The 26,451-nt window shown below is 35.0% G+C and overlaps 1 protein-coding gene across 2 annotated transcripts in view; it reads right to left on the bottom strand.

Annotated features, from left to right (window-relative positions):
• Positions 1-18,143, bottom strand: part of LOC111422178 (Tachykinin-like receptor at 99D) — a 57,374-nt gene extending 39,231 nt beyond the window's left edge. For both annotated transcript variants that reach the window (XR_011639914.1, XM_071194789.1), the window contains exon 1: positions 18,029-18,143. The gene's annotated coding sequence lies outside the window, so the exon portion shown is untranslated. The remainder of the gene's footprint in view (positions 1-18,028) is intronic.
• Between the last annotated feature and the right edge of the window lie 8,308 nt (positions 18,144-26,451).

Below are 26,451 nucleotides of genomic sequence, written 5' to 3'. Positions count from 1 at the left end.
CGCCCTGTACTTGCAAAAAATTAGAAAAAGTTGCAGAAAATACATATTGCTTACAAAACACTAAATATTGCTTGAAAAAGACCAGATATTGTTTGCAAAAGACAAAATACTGGTTGCAGAAGATTAGAAAAAGTTGCAGAAAATACATATTGCTTACAAAACACTAAATATTGCTTGAAAGAGACCAGATACTGCTTGCAAACGACTAAATATTACTTGCAGAAGACTGAATAAAGGTTAGAAAAGAACGCATACCGTTTGCAGAACATTAGTAAATATTATTTGAAGAAGACTAGGTACTGCTGGAAGAAGACTACACTCTGGTTGAGGCTTATCAAAGACTGCATATTGCTTATAGAACGCTGTACAGCAAATTTAAAAAAATTTATTTTAAAAACATTTCAAAGCGATTTCTTTCACATCCTTTAATCCGAACCCATTAATATGATTGAGTTGATTTCCTTGACTTTGAATTTGTTCTCATAGTTCACTAAACACAAATTGAAATTGTGAACCTAAAATAACAATGATTTTTTAACTTACATTACATTACATTACATTACATAGAATACATATCGGGTAGGCGGACCAACCAACCTTGCACCGCGACCCTAAGGATCTATTGTACCCCGATAGATATCGTTATCAAATTTCACCGTGCAGTCCAATGCTCTTAACGAACATTAATACCTTGCTCGGCGAAAGGTCATTCAGATCTTTTGAGGAGATAAACTGCGACCCAAAAATCGAGAATCTGATACGGTTAACGGCAGGGCAGTGGCATAAAACATGCTCAACCGTCTCTGCTTCCTCCGCACATAGTCGGCATTCAACATCGTCGGCTAAACCCAACAAGTTGAGGTGTGCTTTTAATCGGCAGTGCCCAGTAAAAACACCCATTAGAACTTTTATGCTACTACTGGCAAGTCCTAAAATATTCCCGGGTTTGACAGTGGCGATGTTAATAAACACCTTAGCATGTCTCATTCCAGGAGAACTGGTCCACAGTAGGCGAAGTCTCTCTTCAGCCCACAGTCCAATTCTATATTTGGCCATCGCAAATGATACACCAACACACAAACGCTTCAGCGCTGCCATCTCGTGCTAGCTTATCTGCCGCTTCATTACCAGCAACCCCAGAGTGACCCGGGACCCAGATCAGAGAGACTCTGTTATCACAACTCAGTGTGTTTAATGTTCTCTTACAATCATTAACCAGAGCCGACACCGTTTTCACAGCTTGCAGCGCCTGGAGAGCGGCTTGACTGTCTGAGAAAATTCGTACTGTCATGTTCTTCACCCCTCTTTCAAGAAGGATTTTAGTACCCATGTCAATAGCAAATACTTCCGCCTGGAATACAGTACAGTACGTACCCAGGCTGTAGGATTGCCTAATTCGAGGTGTCTGGCAGTATACTCCTGCTCCTACCCCTTCAGGCGTTTTTGATCCATCTGTGTACAAGCAAATGTCTGCCCGAACCAGAGAATTTTCATTTTCGATCCAGGACTGCCGCCCAGGCAGTACAATCTGGTATCGAGCATTAATCACTGATAGTGATACCGCCAAATCTGACGGCATTGATAGCACAGTATCAGTGCTTATAATGTCTTCCGCAGCCCATTGGTAGGTCATGTCGGAACAGTTTTGAGCATATTGCTTAAATCTGTAAATGGTTGTTCTAGCCACTTTCTCTATATGCAAATGCAGAGGAGATAGGCCAAGCAGAACCTCCATTGCTAGAGTTGGCGTTGTGCCTATCGCACCAGAGATTGCCAATCCAGCTACTCGTTGAATTCGTGAAAGTTTACTGATAACTGAAGTCTGTCGGACTTTCCTATACCAGGCTGCTGCTCCGTATGTGATCATAGGTCTAACCACAGTCACATAGAGCCAGTACAGTCTTTCAGGGGTAAGACCCCAATTTTTTCCACAAAGACTGCGACAAGTCCACAAGGATAGTCTAGCTTTGTGCGAAACTCCCTGCAAATGTCCATTCCATGACAGGGTTTTGTCTAGGATTACTCCTAGATATTTGACTTCCTTTGAGAAAGGAATTTCTTCACCTTGGATAGTTGGGCGGATTAGTCCATCCAACTTTCGCTTCTTGGTGAAGGGCACAACAATTGTCTTTTGCGGGTTTATTGAGAGGTTCTCTCCCTTACACCAAGCGCAAATGGTATCTAGGGTCACCTGGAGGACTTTAGATATCCTCGGCAAACAGGTTCCTTTGACCATAACGACAATGTCATCAGCATAAGTTTGTATTTCCACACCAACGGCTTCGACTATCGCAATCAGATCGTCAGCTAGGAGGGACCAAAGCAGGGGAGATAACACCCCTCCCGGCCTGAAGCGTATCGTATCACCGTGGAGTGAAGTAGAAACTATTCTACTATCTAGCATATTGCGGATCCAACCCGCTATAGTTACTTCCACTCCCCTGTCAAGAGCAGCTCTTTCAAGAGATTGTGGTATTGCGTTGTTGAACGCTCCCTCTATATCCAGAAACGCACCAACCAAGATTTCTTTATCCTGCAGCGTCCTGGATACTCTACCAACTAAGTTGTGTAGAGCCAATTCTGCTGATTTTCCCGCTTGATAAGCATACTGGTGGCGACTCAGTGGACAAGATACCAATGGCATCTTACGGATATACCGTTCCAGAACTTTTTCAAGGGTTTTCAGCAGAAATGACGTTAGGCTGATGGGTCGAAAGGCATTAGAAGTAGGGACCGAACGGCCCGCTTTGGGTATGTAAGATACCCGTACCTTAGTCCATTCTGCCAGCACATATTTCCTTGCAGGGATAGCCCGCTGTGGCATTATCGGCCCTCATCATCAGGCTTCCTGGGAAGTGAGTCTGCATTAGAAGCTCCAACGAGGCTCTGCTAGAGTCTATAAAACTACCGTCAGGCCGCCTAAGTGAGCCCAGGGGTAGTGTCGGATCTCTAGCGAGAATCTTGTGAATTCTTGCACTGCTGGGTGTGTCTTTCACTCCCTCACAGAACCTCCTCCAAGACTCTCTTTTTGCCTTACGTATGTTTTTGGTGTAATTCGTTAGAGCCTGTTTATATTTCTCCCATTTACCTAATGTCTTGGCCCGGTTGAAAAGCTTTCGGACCTCTTGTCTTTCGGAGCTAAGAGATTCGTTCCACCAGGGTGTGCCCCGATTACTACTTTTCACCTTCATTTTTTAACTTAATTCTAATTCTAATTTGAAAAAAACATTTTTTGTACACACCATATTTTTCTTGTTTATAAACTAAAAATAAATGCAATCTCCCGGAATTCAAGCTTTGAACATCCTTAATCTGTATACAGAGGATAGTGGATTTAGTGCTTAGTTAAATACACTCCAGAGGGGGTTGAAATTACTACTACACCCTTTTCTCCATCCACGCGAGATTCGTTGTAGTAATAAAACCATCTCGGAAATTTAGGTTGGTTTAGAAAGCCGTTTGGGGAATGTAAATTCATCGAATTATCCTAATTTATTATTACCTCATCCAACAATAACTGTTTAAATTTGTTATTTATTTTTCTCTTGTTTTTCGGTTGGTTCACGTAAAAGAATATTTTGTCAACGTCAATTTTTCGCGATGATGAGACAAAGTGTACCGTAAACCCAATATTTTCCTCCCTATTTTATCTTGTTCGCTTTCCCTCGAGGAAGAGCGGTTTAATATATATCCTGCATGACAGGATGCGATAAAATTCTTTTCGTTTCAAAAAATCTTCACACTGTAAAATAATCTATGTATTTAGGTATTTGTATAAGAAATTTTTTTAACGATGACAATTTTTAGTTAAAGAATTTTTAATGAAAAAGTCATATTTTTAAAAATATGATGACGAAGGGTTGAAAATCCAAACCCCCGTTTTAATGTGACGCTTGACATACAACCACTCTTATTGTTTATGTTCTTTAATATTCGCACTCCCCACGACGCGTGATTTATAATTTAGGGTTGAAGGCGTGTTGAAGGTGCGCCAAAATGAATTAAAACGAACAAAAGTTTATTTTAGTATAAAAACATTTTTTTTTGTTGGAAATCTATTAATTCTTAATTTTTACCATCGTTTTTTTATCTTTTAAACGACGCCTCATTAAACTGTTATTTTATTTTTGTTCGTGAGGTGGGAACTCGGCGATAAATTATAAAGAGTTACACTTAATGAGTTTAACGGGAAGAGAAATAAAAAAGAAGCTGTTGAAGTAAAAAAAGATCTTTAAGCTCTGTTTTTTCACGGGTTCTTTAATTTCCCCCCCTTTACAATTTCTTGAAATTCTCAGCTTTTGCAGAGCTTTTGTTAAATCGATACTGCACGCCCTTGGATTTTACTTCACCGTATATGCTAATTAACTTTATTTATAACGGTTGATTTCTATCGCACTAAGTACGAGTTAAATCGAATTAATTCGAAAATGTAATAATTATTTAGTTCGAAACAATTACTTGAAGCAAATACAATGAAATGTATAACAAAGTTGGAAACTCCAAGTTTAATCAAATCGAATTATTTTAGTAAAAAACTTTAGTAAAAAGTTTTGAATGAAATAGAGATGAAAACTTGCAGCCGAAATAAACAAGGAGGTCTGTAAGCATTAAATATCAGAAGGAAAGTTGAGTGCCGTTTATAAAAAATGCATAGACCTTAAAAGCTCTCCTCGTTTTAGCGCCCCCAAACTAAAACTCTAATTGGAATCGCTGTGAGATCATCTCGCAGATCTCATATTGCGAATGCATCTTTGTTTTTTATCTTTCAAACGAACGCTGATTGATATAGACCCATACAAACTATCGGCTTTCTAGTTAAAACTTTTTGTTAAAGCTTTTCAAATACAAAACTTTTCTATAAAAGTTGCAAATCTTCGCGGAAAAGTTCGATAAATTTTAACACCGGACTTTGAAAATTACCTGTCGATGAGGTTCAAGTCTTTCGACCAAAGCTAGTTCGGAAATTATGGTCAGACCAGAATACGAAACACATCACTCCCGCCGGAAATCGGAAGTTAAACGGAAATTATTCATGACGCCAGTTGGGTGGAAGTCCACCCAAATTAAATGCATCACGTTTCATAACGATAACATAAATAGAAAATGAAAAATAAAATGTTTATTTTCATAAAAATAAATAGTATATTTTAACTTTTTCATTTAATAAAAGCTCCAAATATTAATTCTAAACAATTCGCTGCAAAATTATAATTGATTCACTAATAACTTTGTTCCTAGCTATATGTACAGCTCTGTTCAGATTGAATGCGAATCGTCCGCTGTTAGCTCCGACATGACCCTGGTACTAGAAGAAGACGGAGACATCTTTTGTTTCTATTCAATTCGATTTCTGAGACTAAAGGAAGTTACCCTTTTCCTTAACCCAGGTAAAACCGTCCCAGTTTGATGTGGGCTGAAGAATGGATCACCCTTTTTTTAAATGTGTTGATTTTATTTTATTTTAAATCTTTTTTGATATTTTTAAGAACAACAAATACACGATTTCTTATATGTTCCTCTAATAAATGATTTTAGTGTATTTCTATAAATAAAACGTCAGATAAAAATCTCAGTAATATAATTAATATAATATAAAACTTATAAATAAAGCTTTATGAAACTCTCCTTCAAATTTTAAATATAATTATTCAATATCAAAATTACGGGCTTATCAGTAAGATTTGAAGAAAATGCGAAAGTTGGCCTTATAACATCTAGATCAGGCCTAAGACTTACTCTTAATAATGCTCAACGAAGGGGAATTGCTGAATACGTCACCGCCAATCCATTTACAACGTCCACAATTATCAAGGATTTAATTCGATATATTTTTGATATCATCAGTAAAAACCTTGTATCCAGAAGGGATCATCACGATTGTCCAAGACAATTCACCCGTGCATTCTTCAAGAATTGTTCATGATTGGTTTGACGATCATAATGAGGTTAGGCGAATACCCTGGCCAGCGCGGTCAACTGATCTTAACCCAATCGAAAATCTACTGGCTTTGATGGAAAAACAGTTCAATAAATATGCCAACTTTCTGATTCGCAACGTAAAATCCGTAATTATTTTCATTTACTACAGAAATTGTGTAAAGTAAATGGATTGCTTATACTTATTTATTTTCTTAATTTTTGTTTGTGATTCAGTCATCTTGGCCATAAATCACATCACTCCGCTAGCCTGTTCGGAACTTTTACAACACTACAGAGCAGGTAAAACCTGGATTGAATGCCTCGTGAACGTAGGTCGTTTCTAGTACAATTTTATGCCTCTACGAGCGGCTCTTTTCGCATTATATCTGAACAGAACTGTACCTGCACAATAATAATCGGAGAAACTGTGATTCAATTGACCAATGAGATTTAAAGCCTACAATAATCCCTGATGATTACCCAACTAAACACTACGTAATTCCTGAATAGACAAAAAAGCATTTTTCTGCTTTATAAAATCTTTTGAGGTTATAAAGGAATGTTCGAAGTTGATTTATAAAATTTGTTTTTTATTTAAATCAATTGTCATTGCCAAATTTTTATAAAAAAACGGTCTGTACCACCCTAGATACCATGTTCTATGACCACGCTTTATAATATTTTCCACTAAATAATAAGTAAGGTTGTGTATATTCTAAACGAAGTTGTCACTTTAAAGACGAAGCCACTAATCTCTCGTCACTTGGCTAATATCTACGTTTTGAAATTAAAACTCGTGAGCAATATATTAAGATAACATAATTAAGTGCTATAATTAAGATTTGAATATTGTTTAAAAATCAGAATTACTGGAAGAATCTGAGTCTTCCGCTAGTTGGATGATGACAGGAGGTAAATCAGTTATTAATGAATTTCCCATTAATGTTGTCCAATCTTTTTTAATTAGTTCTTCACAGTGTTTGCCCACATCTCCGGAGTGTAATGACCAAGAGCTTTTTGCCAAGTCTCCTTGACACGACAGATCTTTTTCTCGGAGCTGGACTGAACATGTTTATTGTAATAAGTTTTTAAGAACGCCCAACATAGTTCAATAGGATTATATTGGCAATTGTATGGAGGAAGGCGAAGAACAGTCTTATTAATTTGTCAATTTCAAAGGATTTTTGCTTGTAATAACGGATTATTTCCCATAACGATTTTTTATTTAAGGTTGGTTCAAACTGTATATTATGTTCAGTTAACCATTTTTTCATATCATTTTTTTTTGTGCAGAAACTTGGAGCTTTCTCGATTTGTTTTGAGTGATATGGAGCATTATCCATTACTACCGCACACTTCGCACCCAAATTATTTAATGCTGGAAGTAATTGATTTTTCACCCATTCCATAAAAATGACGTCATATTTTTATGATAATCTCTGTGCTCCGTGTTGTCACTGAGCAAGAGATCGCAATTTGGCAAAAACCCTGAGGAAGTGCCTGCATGCAAGATTGTAAATCTTTTTCCTTCGCCTTCTGCTCTTTGCGGAATACCGAATCTTTCATTTTCATTTACCCATTGATAAACTTGGGTGCCATTTTCGTAAATCCAAGTTTCGTCAAGAAAAACAAAAGTATACTCTCCGGAGTCTAGGTATTGCAAGTATGTCTTTAAAAATGTAATTCTTTTTGAAACTATATGTGGTTGTTCAATTAACACTTTTCTATTGCTAATCTTTTTATATCTATATCCCATAGATTTTATAATTTTATGTAATTTTGATCTACCATTAGTAAAATCACATTCATTTCTTGCAAAATTAAGTAAATCATTAAGATTAAAATACTGTTTCTTTTCATGCAATTTTTGTATTTGTCTTCCTAACTCTTCTTTAATAAAATATAAATTATTATCCGTTTTGTAGTTCATTTTACAACGCCCTTGTGTTTTTGGTTTTTTTACAGTTTGATATTTTTTGTAGGTTTGAATAATTTTAAAAACCGTCGTGCTGTGAACCTAATACAATTATGTTGAATATAAATTTAATTTTAAAACTCAAGTGCAATACACATACATCAAAAATACGTGAACCTTTATCACATATATATTTTAAATTCGTATTTGGTGTCTCCGTCTGTACTTCTTCACAATACCTAATTATAGAGTTTTTTTCGCGTTTAGACAGTTGACATCCCGTTCCACCCTTTCTTAACATTTTTATGGTAGATTTAGCAGCAAAAAAATTATATGAAAATTGTTTTTTAATCAATCTTAACAAATTTGATAGACAGTGGTGGCACACAATTAAAGTAAAAGTCACGATATGCGCTTTTACTTTCAATACCAACTTGACGACACTTTGACAATTGATTCAAATAAAAAACAGATTATACCAAATTATAAGATTCCACGGCGATCGCTTTATGTGGTATCAACTTTTAAAAAACGCCTATTTAATTTGACGTTTGATAAAACTAAGGTTATACCTTTGATTATATATAATATGGATTGAGCCAACGAGAGAGATAGCTTGCGCAAGGTGATCGAACCGAGATAGACATAGAAGCGTACTGACATATAATGGGCGTGCGTTAATTTATAAGATAAAAAACTATCAATTAGAAGTAACATTTATAATACTTACAGGTGATGTGAAACTGTATTATCGCGAACTTTGCACACGAAACAATACATTTTTAAACATAACGGTGTGACACAACAAAACGATAAACGTCAAATGGAAGAGGTTTGACACTTTTGTGCGCATGCGCCCGTCTGTTTAGTACCGTTTTATGTCTATCTTTGTTACACTTTCACATTATCGCTTTCCATCTGCGTCTATTCACCTTGAGCCACATTTTTGTTAGTAGATATATTCAGTTAGCTCAATCCATATTATACAGTGTGTCCCCGGATAGGTGAAACGACTCTTATAAAATGTAAATTTTTTTCGATATTAACTGTCATCTTTTGGGGTTCAGGCCTGCTTGATTAAAGACTAATTTTGAACATATTTTCAAATTTAAAAAAACAAGTGAGTGTTGATACTGAAGCTAAAACTTCTTGTGTGTCAGGTAAAGTACTTTTTCTGTTTACAGTATGGTAAAATGTTACTAAAAAATTTTATTCAGAATGAAAAGTTATGGCCATATGCAAATTTTCATCAGCCTACTTTGATAAAACCTATTGTTTATTATTTTCGTCAATAGTACCTTATTACGACTTTTTGTTTTGAGATTCAGATTATTAGGGAGAAATAAACAAACCGTTCTGAAAATGTTCACAAGAAATTAAGTGTGTGTTCGCCCACAAAGGAAAACAGTTGATCATAGTTAATCAGTTTCATCATAATTTTTTTTTCTTAGAGTGAATACTTCCTGCTGTAAGAAATCTTTTGATTAAACGCCAACAAGTACTTCTTTTAATTGCAGTATTTGGAAATTTTTCACAAAATAAAGCAATAATCGGTTTTTTCCCGGTTCCATAACACTGAATCACGTAAACTTTTTCCTGTAATGTTAACATTCTGTTTAAAAAAAAATTTAAGTTTACTAAATTACAGTTTGAGAGATTAACAGTGACAGGAAAGCAATTTTGTTTTTCCATGGCAGTCTTTCTTAGAAATAAAATTGTTTGATAAGGATTTTTTCAAAGTAGGCCGATCAATCCGAAAATTTGCATATGCCCATAGTTTTTCATTCTGAACAAAACTTCTTAGTAACACTTTCACGTACTGTAAACAGAAAAGGTACTTTACCTGCCACAAAAAGAGTTTTTCTTTCACTGTCAAGGCTCACTTGTTTTTTAAAAATTGATAATATGTTCAAAATTAGTCGTTAATCAAGCAGGGCTAAACCCCAAAAGATGACAATTAATATCGAAAAAATTTTACCTTTTATAAGAGTCGTTTCACCTATCCGGGGACACACTGTATATAATCAAAGGGTTATACAAAAAAATGTTTGCTTGAAAACGGTTGGCATTGACGTTTTGAAATTGTTTTAGGTTTTAAAAAAACATTTGAAGACAACTTACACAAAATTATAAGCTTCCAGGACAATCGCATTATTTTGTATAAATCTTTAAAATTCGTCTTCTTCTTACATTAGTAATAATTAATATTTGAGTAAAATCGTTTTTTGGTTATGTATTTTAGATCAATTTAGATGTTATTTGTGAATAAAAAGTTAGTATATCATTTCTACTTTTAGAGTTGCAATCAATTTTGGTGATTAAATTTAAATTAATTAATGAAGTCATGGTGATACATTTTTTCTTAATTAATAAGATTAATGATGATTTTTCGTAATAAATCGCACACAGTAATTCATTAGAGTAAATTTGTTGTTCCAAAAATAATCGTATTATATTGATACAAATTGTTTCCGGCGAAAATACGCCGCTAGTAAATTTATTTCATGCTCGTATATTTTTTACTGCCCCGGAAAAGGAAACCAGCCCGGTTCTGTCCTGGCAAGGTTTTAAGGCCGAGATCCGAAGAGTTATTGTCTCGTGCTGTTTTTACCCGCCCCCAAAAGAAAAAGGGTAAGGACCAGGTGATATATCGATTTATCTTAAGAACTAAAGTACTTTTCCCACCACTCCAACAACTTTTCAACTACTTTTCCAACAAATTTACCAAAAATCATTAGTAACTTTTTTAATAAATAACGAAATTTATGTTTAAATTATTAATTTTTAAATTTTCATTTTATATTTTGATCTCTATTAAACATAAGGAAATCGATGCACAAACTGATAATTTAATTTCGAAAGTTTCGTTCGCCTGACTATGTTAACGCAAGAGCTTTTGGTATTATCAGATCGTACGGTAAAATTAATATGACAACGTTTCGGATAATATTCAAGCTTTCAAGCTTTACAGGGTTTTCGCCTTCAAGGTATAATCAATCAGATTCTAGTTTAAACTAAAGCTTGATATTGATTTTCAACGATAGTCCTACTATCTAGTAATCCTAAATCGTATCTAGTGGGAATCGCTAACGAGGAGATATCGTCTCGTGCGGTTAACCATCTTGAATAGTTCCAATTTAATACAGCTTTTGATTCATTTTAGTGAATTAATTAACTTTTTAATGTTGTTAAGTTGTTTGTGATTACACTGTTTTTTTTTTATGAGTACATACTCTCTTTCGTGTTCTCGTGGCATAAACTAGCTACAAATTGTCAGCTTTTTCCCGGACTGTGTCGTCGTTGGGGAAAGCAAGTGCTTTGGCTTTGTATCCGCACGTTTTCAGAACCTTTGTATCAACCCTGGCGCGATTCCAAGAAAGTTACAAAGGACCTTGGTACTCCTACAACGCTTTTTGGTACTCCCTTACAGGGCATCGGTGAAATTTTATGGTTGCCCAAATTGAAACTTTTACAATATCACCGAGACAATTTTCAATTTTCGTTACTGGTGGGATGATAATAACTAGAAAATTGAAACATTTTCAACTCGTTAACACTTTCTTATTAAAAACTTTCGTATTATTAAAAAGTGATTTTTAAAAATAATTTACTAAAAAATGAAATGATGTAGAAAAACATCTAAAAGAGTTTTAAAATTAATACACTTCGATTTGTCTTGTATGAAGGGAAAATAAGCTTACGCGTCGGATCTCGCGAAGGAAATTTATATCCAGGAAGTTTACTTTACAAAATACCCTCGATTTTTCATCTTTTAAAATTGATTCCGGGTCAATCTTGTTCTCTATATGTCTACTCTTTATCGATCCATTAACGTTGAGTTCCTGACATTTATTAAAACAATTTTTTTATAAAAAATCTTAAAATTAAAGAATACCTGTCCCACTTAAAAATCGATGATTTTCTTTTTAATCGGTAGGAAATGACTCAAAAGATGTGTTAATGATAAAAAAAAAGTGCGGAAAAGTGTAGTACTTACCGAAAAATGACTTTAAAGTTGCGATTTGACGTTTCTTTTTGGAACTTCAAAGCAATGTTAAATATGCATTTTCGTATTAAATCCTAACCTGAAATTGTTTAATTTATACCCGCGCACAAAATAAAAAGTTATTTTCACTAAACTTATTGAGATTACAACATATTTACGGATGAAAACCTTATTTCTTAGGCTATCAATGCATAACGACAATTACCTGTCGTTAGATAGAATTGTTTCTACCAAATGTGTGTTAATAGACTTTACGTTAATAGATTGTGTATCAATTGATCTGTCAAACGACTAAAATATCTTTAAATTGTAAATATAAATGATAAATAAGTATAGTAGCTTATTTAATAATAGTTTGCTTAAATTAAAATAGTTATTAAAAAAGACATGTGTATACATGGTTACAAAATAAAAATAAATAAATAACCCGTGTGACGATAGCAACAAGCTGTGTATTTAACCAAATGACAATTACAACTGACAACACAAGCAATGTTAACCATGTATTTTCGTATTAAATCCTAACCTCAAATTGTTTAATTTATACCCACGCACAAAATAAAAAGTTATTTTCACTAAACTTGTTGAGATTACAACATAATTATTCATAATGACACCTATGTGAAGTTAGCCCCCAATTAAATAGCATTTTACATGTATAGTATTTTGATTATAACATCAGAACCAGTGAACCGATTTCGATAAACAATGTCTCATTTGAAAGCTTAATCCTTGGCCAATACGAAACTGGAAATGCCCGATTTGAAAACTCTTTCGAATTTCGATAAAACGCCAAAATAATGCGAAGATACACGAAAATAACACAAAATTGACCTTCTTTAAGTGGTGATAACTCGTAAACGATGTACCCGATGATCAAAATCTATACGTCACTCGATTCGTCAAAGTGTCTTCTATCGAAATCACAAAATGCTCGATTTCAATTCTCTCCCGCTAAGTTTATACAGCCCTCGGAATGACACCGTCTTCGGCTCGTTGTTTATGCACGTGTGAACGCTCGTGCTAAAAAATTAATTTAAACTAAATCGACTATAATTAGAGAACAGTTTGACGGATTTTAATGTTTTATATCTCAATCGAAAGTTTGTGTCTGGCTGAATGCTGTTGTCGAAATGCCCGATTCGAAATATTTAAGGATTTTGATTAAAACACAACAAACGAATTAATTAAACACATCAATTATCTCCGTAACTAATTGACCAATTTTAGTCATCAACATCTCGGTCGAAAGTATGATCTGCAATGAATGTGAAGGTGGAAATGCCCGATTTCAAAATTTACTAATTATGTACATACAAACATTGAAATGACCCCGTGAGAGATTTCGAGTCGGGCATTTCCACTTTCGTATTGGCCAAAGATTAAGCTTTCGAATGAGATTTTGATTATCGAAATCGATTGACTGGTTTTCTTGTTATAATCAAAATACTATACATGTAAAATCCTATCTAATTGGGGGCTAGAAAAATTTGGAGCTAACCTCGCATAGGTCATAATGACTAAGTGCCTGTCGTTACATAGACTGTGTGTCTATTAACTATGTACAAGAGCGTCGCCAGATAGGAGCAAAGATAGATTCGAAAAAAGAAATTGAATAGAATATAAGATACAAATAGATTCTAAAAATCTATTTGAAATGTTTATAATCTGTTATCACATTTAAATAGAGAGCATGAGAGTTAAATAAAAATTTGTTATTAAAAGACTTCAAACCACTTAAATATTATAATTAGGATAATTATTAGTTAGTTTAGCGTTATTTTGGAACTTAATAACACATATTATTGATGAAAATCCCTTTCGTAGTTACAAAGTTTTAACATCAAAAGGTCATAACGTAGGGTGAAATATTCGTCAAATCCTTTGGTCAAATCTGAAAAAGAAGAATAATAAACCTTATTTTGGAGAAATTCAAAAGATTAAGGTAGAAATGCAATTGATGGGTACTTGTGGGTGTGTAATGGGCACGTTTCCACTCGGAAACAAAAAAGATGGAAGGTGCTGTAAGGTTGTATCGTTTCGAAAAGGCAACTTTTTTGCATATTTAAAGTTACAAATCCATCGAATCCACCTGGTGTCATGCGAAGAGTAGTATGTCAACATCTGGCCGTACTAAAAGTCATCTCCCAGGGAATCTTGCCAGATATATTTTCCACAAATCGTGCACAGCGAAGAAGTTTGATAAGGCGGCGGAATTTTATCGAATAGCTGCGATTATGTAAGTACGACCCTATGAAGCCAGCTGAGCAACGGGACCTGGAGGAAATCGCAAATAAGTATCCATCCGATAACGAACCGTCTGTATATATTCGTCTACTCGGATACACTTGCATTGTTATAGGTATTTTTTATGTTACACGTGAATTAACAATGTAAGGCCAATGTTTACACAAATATTTGCGTACTTGCCAATTACACCAGTCGTGTGGGACCACCTTAAGAACAGAATAAACAATAGTCATCAATTGTAAAAACAGATTGAGTTCCTATAAATAGTTATTCTTATTTTTATAGCTGGTGTTTATATTTGACCCACACCCTTCTCCATATCTAATCCGACATTTGGGAAATTTTCGCTAGTTTAAACGTAAATTAACCTAACTCAAAATCTAATTTCTACACAAAATTCTTATTTGGGCGATATTACATCGATAAAAGCAAGATTGACGATTTTTAAGCAACATGTATATTGTAAAATTATACGAAGATGGGTTTATGGGAAAGTTGAACTTGTTCATTCATAAGTAGATAGTTATTATTATTTTTATAATTTGTTACACGAATGAAAAAGCTCAACTCCTCCATAATTTATATTATGTTCAGTCTTTATGTGGTGCTTAAAAATATTGGAATTTTCTTTAGTTTTATGTTTACGAATTCTAATTTTCAGCCTCCTCCACATTTGTCCGATAGCAACAAACGTGTATTCGTAATTTTTTATCTACTTTCTTAGCTGATATCTTTCTTATTATTAGAAATAATTCGAGATAATAATTAGAGATTCTTTCTCTATCTAAAACCGGTCTTTGTCTGTCGATAGTTAATACTAGGATCAATCTGTACTTAAACTACAAAGCGGTGGCTCTGTACTTAGATTAAATAGCTTAAAATTACCAAACTTCAAGCCTTTGTGCAATTGTTATTAAACCGAATTTTAAAAAACTATTATCATACTCGGAAAGAGCGCTCTTTAAACTATTTTAACCCGGGTTTTCATTGGTAAATGTCTATCGGCGTCATGCTTAAATCGCCCTTAATATACATCCCTACACGCAAAAACGCTTAATTACTATTCCTTTAAACAACTTTCTTATTTGATAGGGGGAAAACTATAGAAGTATAGATCTATCTTATCTACAATTTTCTGCTCTTTCTAATGGTGTGTAACACGCGGCTATCGCTGCTTGGTTGTAGAGTTTTTTCCTGGTGATATAAGAAAGTTATTGATCCCAACAATGTTTAAAAGTAGCTAAAACGTGTGAATTTGGTAATTTCTTGACCAAAAACGTCCTTGTGTAAGTCTATAACTTCATGATATACTTGTATAGTTTTCCTCATATCAAATAAGAAAGTTGTTTAGAGGTAGAGCAATTAAACGTTTCTGTATATATAGAGATGTATATTAAAGGTGATTTAAACATGATGCTAATAGATATTGACCGACAAAAACCCGGATTAAGATATTTGAAGGAGCGTTCTTTCTGATTGTGAACACAGTTTCTTAAAATTCGGTTTGATAACAATTGCACAAGGGCTTGAAGTTTGGTAATATTAAGCTATTTTACGTACAGAGCGGTGTTCTTCATCTTTTATTGATTTTAATATTAACATAGTGGCAAACGAGGACCGACGATTTCATAAAGAAAGAATCAAGCTTTCATATGGTGCATTTAGTATTCTGCTATTTCTAATAATAAGAAAAATATCAGCTAATAAAATAGATAGGAAATTGCGGATAAAAATTTGTTGTTGGAAGATTAGTTGCTATCGTTGCTATCGTCACATCGTCAATCGGGCATTTCCACTTTCGTATTGGCCAAGGATTAAGCTTTCGAATGAGACATTGTTTATCGAAATCGGTTCACTGGTTCTCATGTTATAATTAAAATACTATACATGTAAAATTCTGTTTAATTGGGGGCTAACTTCACATAGGTGTCATTATGAATAATTATATTGTAATCTCAACAAGTTTTGTGAAAATAACTTTTTATTTAGTGCGTGGGTATAAATTAAACAATTTGAGGTTAGGATTTAATACGAGAAAATACATGGTTAACATTGCTTGTGTTGTCAGTTGTAATTGTCATTTGGTTAAATACACAGTTTGTTGCTATCGTCACACGGGCCATTTATTTATTTTTATTTTGTAACCATGTCTTTTTTAATAACTATTTTAATTTAACTAAACTACTATTAAATAAGCTACTATACTTATTTATCATTTATATTTACAACATAAAGATTGCAAAGAGCTTTCAGTCATTTGACAGAATAATTGATACACAATCCATTAACACAAAGTCTATTAACACACATTTGGTAGAAACAATTCTATCTAACGCCATTTCATTGTCGTTCTGCATCGATAGCCTAAGAAACAAGGTTTTCATCAGAAAATATGTTGAAATCTCAACAAGTTTAGTGAAAATAACTTTTTATTTTGTGCGTGGGTATAAATTAAACAATTTCAGGTTAGAATTTAATACGAAAATGCAATTTTAACATTGCTTTTAACTTCCAAAAAGAAACGTCGAATCGCAACTTTAAAGTGATTTTTCGGTAAGTACTACACTTTTCCGCACTTTTTTTATCATTAACACATCTTTTGAGTCAATTCCTACCGTTTAAAAAAAATTCATCGATTTTTAAGAGGGACAGCTAATCTTAATATACAGGGTGCCCGGAAATTGCGTTCATATATTTGAAGGGGTAATTCTTCATAAAAAATCATGAAGAAAAGTTCATATAAAGGTGTGTCCTAAAATGCTTCCTAAGGGAGGTAGAGCGCTTTGAAGAAGACGTTCAATATGGGGTTATTTCTCATTATTTCAAAAACTACTAGGGTTAGAAACACGAAATTTTGCATATTTCCCTCATATTTATTAAGATTTTTAGTGATAGTTTAATACACATGTTTGTGTGCAGTATTTTACTTAGTATTATTTATCTTGAAAACGAGAGGTCGTAGACCATTTTATAAGCAGAACAGTTTTTATGTATTTTTTTCCGTAGATTCTAATTTTGAGGTTAAAATAGTGAAAAGATCAAAGCAAAAAAAAATATTAGAAATAAATTGCGCACCCTATCCCTCATTTCCGCAATTGCACATTCCTTCTAATTTTTCATTCGATTATGGTATTCGCCCCGTAAAAATAGCTAAATATGCAAAATTTCGTGTTTCTAACCCTAGTAGTTTTTGAACTAATGAGAAATAACCACATATTGAACGTCTTCTTCAAAGTGCTCTACCTCCCTTAGGAAGCATTTTAGGACACACCTTTATATCAAACCTTTATATTTATTCTATTATATCCCCACAAAACTTTATGAAATAAAGTTCTAAACCGTTTCGGAGAAAAACATTTTCTTTTAACTTCATTTTTTGAAATGTGAAATTTTAAGAGGCGTTTTATAAAATTTTTATAAAAAAAATCTTTAAATTTGGTATAAGCTATTCTATTACATCCGCAAAAAATTTCATTTCCCGTTTTCAAACTTCTTTTGAGAAAAAAATTTTTTTATAACTTAATTTTTAAAAATCGTCAAATTTTAAACAAGCACATTATAAAAATGTTTATAAAAAATCCGTTGGGCCTAGAAACTTAAAATTTGGCATAACCCATCCTCTAACAATCTGTTATAATGTGAAAAGGTTGCAGATTTCAATTCCGATCCATTTCGTAGAAAATAATGTTTCTTTAATCTTATTTTAAAATGGAATGATTTTAACATTTTGACGTTGCAGTTCGTGACATTTATTGGAACATCTTGGCAAGGTTCCAAATTGTATAAAAACTTTCCATTAAAAAAATTATATACAAAAATATGACGAAAAGAGAAAAAATTTGGTGATTTAAAACTTTTCTGTAACAAATCGCTTTCATAAAACTTCCCCAATTTGTCGGAATCAAATTGAAATATTAAAAATTCATAATCAAACTTACCTTTAATTTGACGAATAATTCAATCTAAAAAAGAAAACGAAATCTTGAAAAATAGCTTTATCAAAGTTGCACAACGCGCACGATCTGTTTCTATTTCATTTTCAGCCTTTTCAGGAACGCGTTCTGTTACGGACTGAAGAACTTTCGGAGTTCTCGGTATTCGATGGTTCACGCAAGTCAACTAGTATTCGTATAATCGGAAAAATTTAAAACGAATTCGTGTATTAACAAGAATTTTTATTCGTCTAAATAATACCATTTTTATTTCAAAAAAAAATTAGAAATTAAAAATCGAATTAAAGGTTTAAATTCGTTCAAAAACAAACTTTAAAATCAACAAGCCGTCGAAGTTTTAGAAAATGTTTACGTTTCGATCAAAATAAATCGTTTGGTGATGAAGAGTATTTTGCGAAAACATTTTGACTAAAAAAATATATTGGGTATTCTTATAAATGAGTAATTTCGAAAATATGTGAAAAAAGAATTGCGCATATTGTTGGACTAGGAAACGACGCCTACGGGGAAAGAGGAAAACCACATCCGATGGTATGCCGAAGCAAATATTCCATCAGGTGGGGTGCATTAACAAAATTATGTTTTCTGATATTGTAGGTTAGGTAGCCGCAGCTGCGGCTTTGCGGTTTATCGCGTTTCAATTAGGCGAGATTGAGGGGAAATGTCTCGAATCATAAATTTTATCATCACTTTCATTATAAACTAACTATTTTAAGCACGAATTCATCTTCATTTATAGAAATTTTCGAAAATGTATTCTCAACATAAATAACATCATATAACGCATTGTCTAAGCATAAATACAAATCAAACGCGATAGAAATTATAGCCTCATATCTGTCATGAACAATCCCCGGGAAATAAACGACCCTCAAAGGACTTTATAAATCCGGGATTTCGAGTTAGATCATAAAGATAAAGCAAAATATGATTAATATACGAGAGGACATTGAATTATCTTGATATGATTTATATTAAATTATAAAAAAATATTTTTAATTTTCTATAATTTGATGTGAAATTACAACATGATCAGGAATAATTTAATGTGTTACTGTGTAGAGATACTGAGTGGAGCAGTATTGAGCATATATCTCAATACTGTTGTGTGATTGCTGACATATTTTAATGTCACGTAATTCGCGTCAGTCCCTGTGTTGCTGCCGAGGCAGACCTGCACAAACTAACCACATGCTATCAACCTGTATCCAACATTGTGGATTTGCACATCAAACGTTTTCATTCACTTCAATCAAAAACCTTTTAATTAGTTCAACCTGGAAACTTTAAATTTGATATAACCTCACCTTAGCTCTTCTATTATATCCCCAAAACATTTAATTTCTCAAATTCAAACCGTTCCGTCCTTGATTGAAATCAAGGATTTGGATAACTCACGAATTAGACAACGCAAGCTGTTGAGCAGTTTGGCCTTTCTACGAAGATGCAGAGAGAAGAAAGTAACGCCAACCTTCTTGAAGGTGAAGCACCACATCGACTCCTCTGCAGCACGTAGAATTTTGATTAGGACAGAACAAGCACTCCTACGAGAAAGAATCCACAAGACCTTCAATGATCTACAAAAAATAAGTGAGAAGTTACTACGACCCCACCTCTCACTTTCCAATTGTATATCCGGAGAAGACTGGGACAAAGTGGACAGACTAACAATGGAGAAGGCTAATCGCGAATTTCAGAAGACCCGTGACACACACATCAAGAAGTTTGAATCTCTGGAACGCCGGTCGCAAAAGAAGAAAAGTAATAGTTTACCAGTAGAAACAATCGTCATTAACAGATCGAATGTCCCACTAACGAAAGACGAAACCTCTGTGCTCGCCAAAGGATTGAACTACGCAATCGCCCCGAAGAAGGTCCCAAAGGAGGAAATCATCTGCGAAGTGGATGAACCACCAAAATCCAACTTGACGGTTGGTGAAAAGAAGGCACTCCGATCTATAAAAGAAAAGTCAGAAATCGTCGTGTTACCAGCAGACAAGGGGAATGCCACCGTTGTTATGGACAGGAAAGAATACGACGACAAAATGATGAACCTACTGGACCCAGCCACCCACAGGAAGATCAAGAAGGACCCCACAGATAAAATCGTTAGAAAAATGAAGGAACTGATAAAAACCACAGAAATTCCAGCAGAACAGCAGAAAGGTTTGTTTGTGCAGGCGCCGGTACCACCAAGAATCTACGGACTGCCGAAGATTCACAAACCAGACGTCCCCCTCCGCCCTATCGTCAGCGCCATCAACTCCCCAACATACCAGCTGGCCAAACATCTTGCAAAGATTCTGTCTCCCTTTACAGGTAACACGAAATCATATGTCAGGGATTCTACACATTTTATGGAATCGGTAAAAGGTGTAAAGCTGGAGGCTGGGGATATGTTGGTAAGTTTCGATGTGGAATCCCTTTTTACTAGGGTACCAGTTAAGGATGCTGTAGAGGGTCTTCGCCGAAAACTCATTCCGGAGGGTTTACCAGAATACGTGCCAGATCTGGTGGAGTATTGCTTATCGTCGACGTATTTCAGCTGAAAAGGAGAATTTTACGAGCAGTTCGAAGGGGCAGCCATGGGATCTCCACTATCGCCAGTTATAGCTAATTTCTACATGGAATTATTCGAAGAGGACGCTTTGAAGAAGAGCCAGTGGAAACCAAAACTATGGCTACGATATGTGGATGACACGTTTGTGATATGGCAACATGGTCAAAAACGGCTCCAAGAGTTCTTGGATTCTTGGAACATCCTATGATTAAGTTCACCATGGAAACAGAAACTGCCAAAAAACTACCTTTCCTAGATGTGTTGGTCACCAGGACGACAAATGGAGATATAGAACTTGGTGTATACCGAAAGAAGACCCATACCAACAGGTATTTACAGGCATGTTCACATCATCATCCTCAACAGAAGAGGTCCGTGATCCGTACATTATTTCAGCGAGACTATGTGAAGGAGAGAACTTGAAGAAGGAGCAACACTTTCTACGAGGCGTGCTGCAGAAGAATGGATACACTTCGAGGGACATCAACCAGGCCATCAAGCAGCGAAAGCAGAAAGAGGTCACGGTAAGTACAAAATCACTTGGATTTATCTGTCTTCCCTATGTTTCAGGTGTATCGGAATGAATTGCTAGGCACCTCAAGAAGAACGACATCGTAGTGCGGTACGGCACGGTCAGCAAAATTCGGAACACACTCCCGATAGCCAAGGACAAACTAACTCCATTAAAAGGAGCGGGAGTCTATCGATTATCGTGTAGTTGTGGGAAGGTTTATGTTGGCCAAACTGGACGCAACGTCGACTGTCCGCATCAAGGAGCATGAGAGGGATGTAAGGCTGAAGAAGATCCAGCAGTCGGCGGTTGCGGAACATTTCCATGCAGAGGGGCACCGAATAGACTTCGAACAAACAAAGGTGCTGGCTAGGGGCAACAGATACTACCAAAGACGATGTGCTGGAAAGAGATTAAGGCAGGGAAAGGGGGTTACGGGCAACGAGGGAGGGAGGAATATTTCAGAAGGGTGGGGTACTCAGTGAAAGCGGTAGATGATAGAAGGAGGGAAGGGATTGAGATGTGGAAAGAGCTGAAGAGCAGGGATAGAGATGTACAGAGGCAAGAAAGAAGGGGGCAGATAAGGGAGAGCAGGTACAACCCTAAGTACGAGGAAATAATAACGGAGGGATTGCCGAAGTACCTGTCGGTGGAGGGGGATGAGGAGGGGAAGAGGATGGTGGCAAGATTCAGATGCGGCAATGAGGAGAGAGCGAATAGGTATTGGATGAGAGATGAGGAGAGGGGTTGTAGGCTATGTGGGGGGGAGTGGGAGTCGTTGGAGCACCTACCGAGGGAGTGTGACGAGCTAAGAGAGGAGGTGATCGGCTGGAAATAGGTGCTGGGGGAGGGGGCAGAGGGAAGAGAATGGATGAGGGAGGTGGTGGCGACAAGGCAGCGTAGGGAGATGCGGGGAGGAGATGGGGAGGGGTAGGATAGGAAATAAAATGTATTGTATTGTAATGTGATATATGTAATTGTAGTATTGCTAAAAATTTAATTGTTTGTGGAATGTATTGCTGATTTGGTAGCAATAAACTTAATTATATATATACTACCAAAGACTGACAAGAGAAGCCATAGAGATCCACCGACATAAAAATAACGTTAACAGAGAGGATGGCTGGGAGCTTAGCAGAACATGGAAGATGGTGGTGAACACGAAGACCTCTTCCCGCCTCACACCGGACGCGACGCAATTAGTTATTAATTAGCTTGTAATTAGCGTTAACTGATTATTAATTAGTTTTTCCGACTTATATATAGTTACCGATTTTTGATCTCGTCACTTCGAACCAGTTTCTGAAGAAGGTTGCAACATGGCATCCGAAACGTCAAACCTTTTATTAAAAGACGCACGGCAAAACCCGAAAGTTTCTAGTTTTAGTTCTAATTTTAGTTTAATTCACACCGGCCGTAAAAGCCTTCGTACTTATAAAACAATTTATTTTCAAAAACTGCCAATTAGAAATTGTCCTATTTAAAATCAATTTGAAAACAAACCAAAACTGTTTTTAATATTTACAACCTTTATTTATCTTTGTTTATGTATATTTGCAAATGTAAACATAGTAAATATATCTGGAACGTCTCGGTTATTATTTGATGAATACATTTCCATCACTTCACTTAGCTGTCCCTGGAGAGCCTGGAGGTTAAACGGAGACATATTCTAAAGGAACTGTTTAAACAAGGATTACATTACCTTGGAGAACTTAGGTTGGATGGACACTATACTCGAAAATATCACTAGAATATTACCCCTCCATTTATATTAGAAATTTAATAACTCTGACGGAGTATTATCTTCCTCCATTTAAACGTCAAAAGGAGAATGATGGTAATTTTCCGTTCTAATTTTATCTCATCATATGAATGAAATTAGGTTTTCAATTAACTCGCAAGAAGAAGAATGAATATTATCAAATTAGAGCGAAAAGAAAGAATGGGAAAAAGGTTAAAAGGATTATTATCGTTTTAGCGACAGAAACTAAGCGAGTACATTTTCAGTTGCGAACAAAATAAAAGATGTTTGAGTGAAATCTACGTTTTAACCCCCTCCGGTATTATAAAGAGACCCCCTTTTCCAGTTCGAAATTGAAACGTGTAAAAGGGGAAAGGTTTGGGTAAAAAAGCACCTCGCGATATCTAGTTCGAGCGTCGATCTACGTTTAATGGAACATAATTCGAAAGAGATTTAAATATTTTATCTGGAAAATTGATTTTTGATGGTGATTTTTGGGTTAGATCTCGCCGAAAAAAAAATACGTCACTTTAAACTAACAATTTTGATTTATTCATATTTTTTACATTTTTTTAAAATAAACTTTTTTCTCCGAAACGGTTTGGAATTGAGACATGAAATTTCTTGGAGACATAATAGAATGGCTAAGGTTAGTTTATATCAAATTTAAAGTTTCCAGCCTGAACAGATTTTTTTATAAAAATGTTATAAAACTCCTGTTTAAAAATTAACAATTCAAAAAATGATCTGTTTTCAATTCATGTTGTGAGAGTATAATAAAATAACTAAGGTTAGCTTATACCAAATATAAAGATTCCATCTTGAACAATTTTTTTTATAAAAATGTTATAAAACGCCTCTTTAAAATTAGACATTTCAAGAAGTTAGAAAAAGATTGTTTCTTTGAAACGGCTCGGAATTAAGAAATGAAACTTTTTGGGGACATAATGGAATAACTTAAGTTGGTTTATACCAAATTTAAAATATCCAGGTGAAACAGATTTTTAATAACAATTTTTCCAATTTCCCATTAAAAAAAAAATTCTGTTGTGGATAGAATAGAATAATGTAAGGGAGAGAACCTCTCAATAAACCCGCAAAAGACAATTGTTGTGCCCTTCACCAGGAAGCTAAAGTTGGATGGACTAATCCGCCCAACTATCCAAGGTGAAGAAATTCCTTTCTCAAAGGAAGTCAAATATCTAGGAGTAATCCTAGACAAAACCCTGTCATGGAATGGACATTTGCAGGGAGTTTTGCACAAAGCTAGACTATCCTTGTGGACTTGTCGCAGTCTTTGTGGAAAAAATTGGGGTCTTACCCCTGAAAGACTGTACTGGCTCTATGTGACTGTGGTTAGACCTATGATCACATACGGAGCAGCAGCCTGATATAGGAAAGTCCGACAGACTTCAGCTATCAGTAAACTTTCACGAATTCAACGAGTAGCTGGATTGGCAATCTCTGGTGCGATAGGCACAACGCCAACTCTAGCAATGGAGGTTCTGCTTGGCCTATCTCCTCTGCATTTGCATATAGAGAAAGTGGCTAGAACAACCATTTACAGATTTAAGCAATATGCTCAAAACTGTTCCGACATGTCCTACCAATGGGCTGCGGAAGACATTATAAACATTGATACTGTGCTATCAATGCCGTCAGATTTGGCGGTATCACTATCAGTGATTAATGCTCGATACCAGATTGTACTGCCTGACCGGCAGTCCTGGATCGAAAATGAAAATTCTCTGGTTCGGGCAGACATTTGCTTGTACACAGATGGATCAAAAACGCCTGAAGGGGTAGGAGCAGGAGTATACTGCCCGACACCTCGAATTAAGCAAGCCTACAGCCTGGGTACGTACTGTACAGGGTGTCCCAATTTCGATGTCCGCATAGGCTATCTCTGAAACTAAAAGAGATAGAAAAAAAGTAGCTTACATGTCATGATCTCGTTTTTCGAGAAAATGCTAATGCCGAAAACTCCGAACAGCTATCGTTTTTTGTTTTCGCCCTATCGGCAAAAACTGAAAATTTTGCAAAAACGACAATCGCGATTATCTCACTTATTATCATAGATGGAGTATTATAAATAAAACATTATATGGGCAACTTTTTACGAAGAATTCAGTGGCGTAGGTAGAATTTTTTTCCCATCATTTATTTTCGAGATTTTAGACGTAACTTTATTTTTTTAAATGGAAACCATAGTTGGCTATGACTTAAAATAATTTGTTATTTTCTTCTGATAATAAATATATATAGTTTGTGGGGTATATTTCTTATACTTATTGAATAATTAACAAAAATTCATTTTGTTCTATCTAAAACTAATGTATGTATTTAAAAGTTAATGTTGCTATGGTGATTACCATGCATACTATGATGGAACATAATGTATCAAATAATTGTCAAAGTTTGTATTTAAAAATTCGATAACAACTCTGGCATTATGTGCTGGTACGATGCACCAGCATGTTAAGTGTCAAAGTATAACAAAACTGAATAAAACTTTACAATGAATTTCGAAAATTATGAAAAATGTAACATGATGGATTGTTATATGTTATCAGATAAGAATGTGACGTTAGCCGCAGAATTGTAAGAACCTTCTGCCGGTTAGCAGAAAATTTAATAGATATTTGGTCCTTCCCCAAACCACATACAAAAACATACCAAAATGACCTGCAAGAGAAATTGCAACAAGACGTTTGACCCAAAAGCCGCTGCTCCCGAATATGAAAGAAAAATAAGTATAAACCATACAAAGCGGGACTAACTCATTATTTACGTACCGGAGATGTCAATCGAAGATTAGAATTTTGTAGATGATATTTAAAAAAATTAAATAATCTGCTGTTTGTTCAAAATGTTATCTGGACCGATGAAGTCTCTGAGTGTTCAAAGAAGATTGGGGTTCAATGTATGGTGTGCCCTTTTAGATAATAGAATTTTGACATATAGTATCTACCATAAAAACTTAAACTCAGGGAAATACCTCAATATATTAAGGCAGCACATTGAGCCTTTGATCGACAATTTGCCACTAAATATGTCTCAAATGATATATTTTCAATATGACGGAGCACCAGCACATAATGCCAGAGTTGTTAGTGAATTTTTAAATACTACTACAAACTCAAGGACAATAGAATCTAACAGGACTGCTACATCCATTGTTGTGACAGCCTACTACGTCACACCATTTTCCACGCCTAGCTGTTGTTATAGTCTATGCGTTTGCTGTGTGTTTTTAGAGGTTATATCCTAGACGTATTCATATTAGTTTTGAAGTTTTTTGTTTTTAGACGTATTAATGTCTATCATATAACCTCTAAAAACATAGACAGTTATCTACCAGGCGTGGCAAATAGTGTGACATAGACTGCGATGTAGCAGTCCTGTTAGATTCTACTGTCCTTGCTACAAACTTTGCCAATAATTGGAAACAATGCTTTCCCTCATGGTATGGTTATCACCATAACAACATTAACTTTTAAATACATACAATAGCTTTAGAAAGAACAAAAAAAATTGATACATTATATTCCATCATAGTATGTATAGTTATCACCATAGCAACATTAACATTT

Source organism: Onthophagus taurus, chromosome 3, assembly GCF_036711975.1.
Source record: "Onthophagus taurus isolate NC chromosome 3, IU_Otau_3.0, whole genome shotgun sequence".
Taxonomy (NCBI): Eukaryota; Metazoa; Arthropoda; class Insecta; order Coleoptera; family Scarabaeidae; genus Onthophagus; species Onthophagus taurus.
The sequence above is the reverse complement of the archived record's forward strand: the minus strand, read 5'-3'. Positions and strand labels throughout refer to the sequence as shown.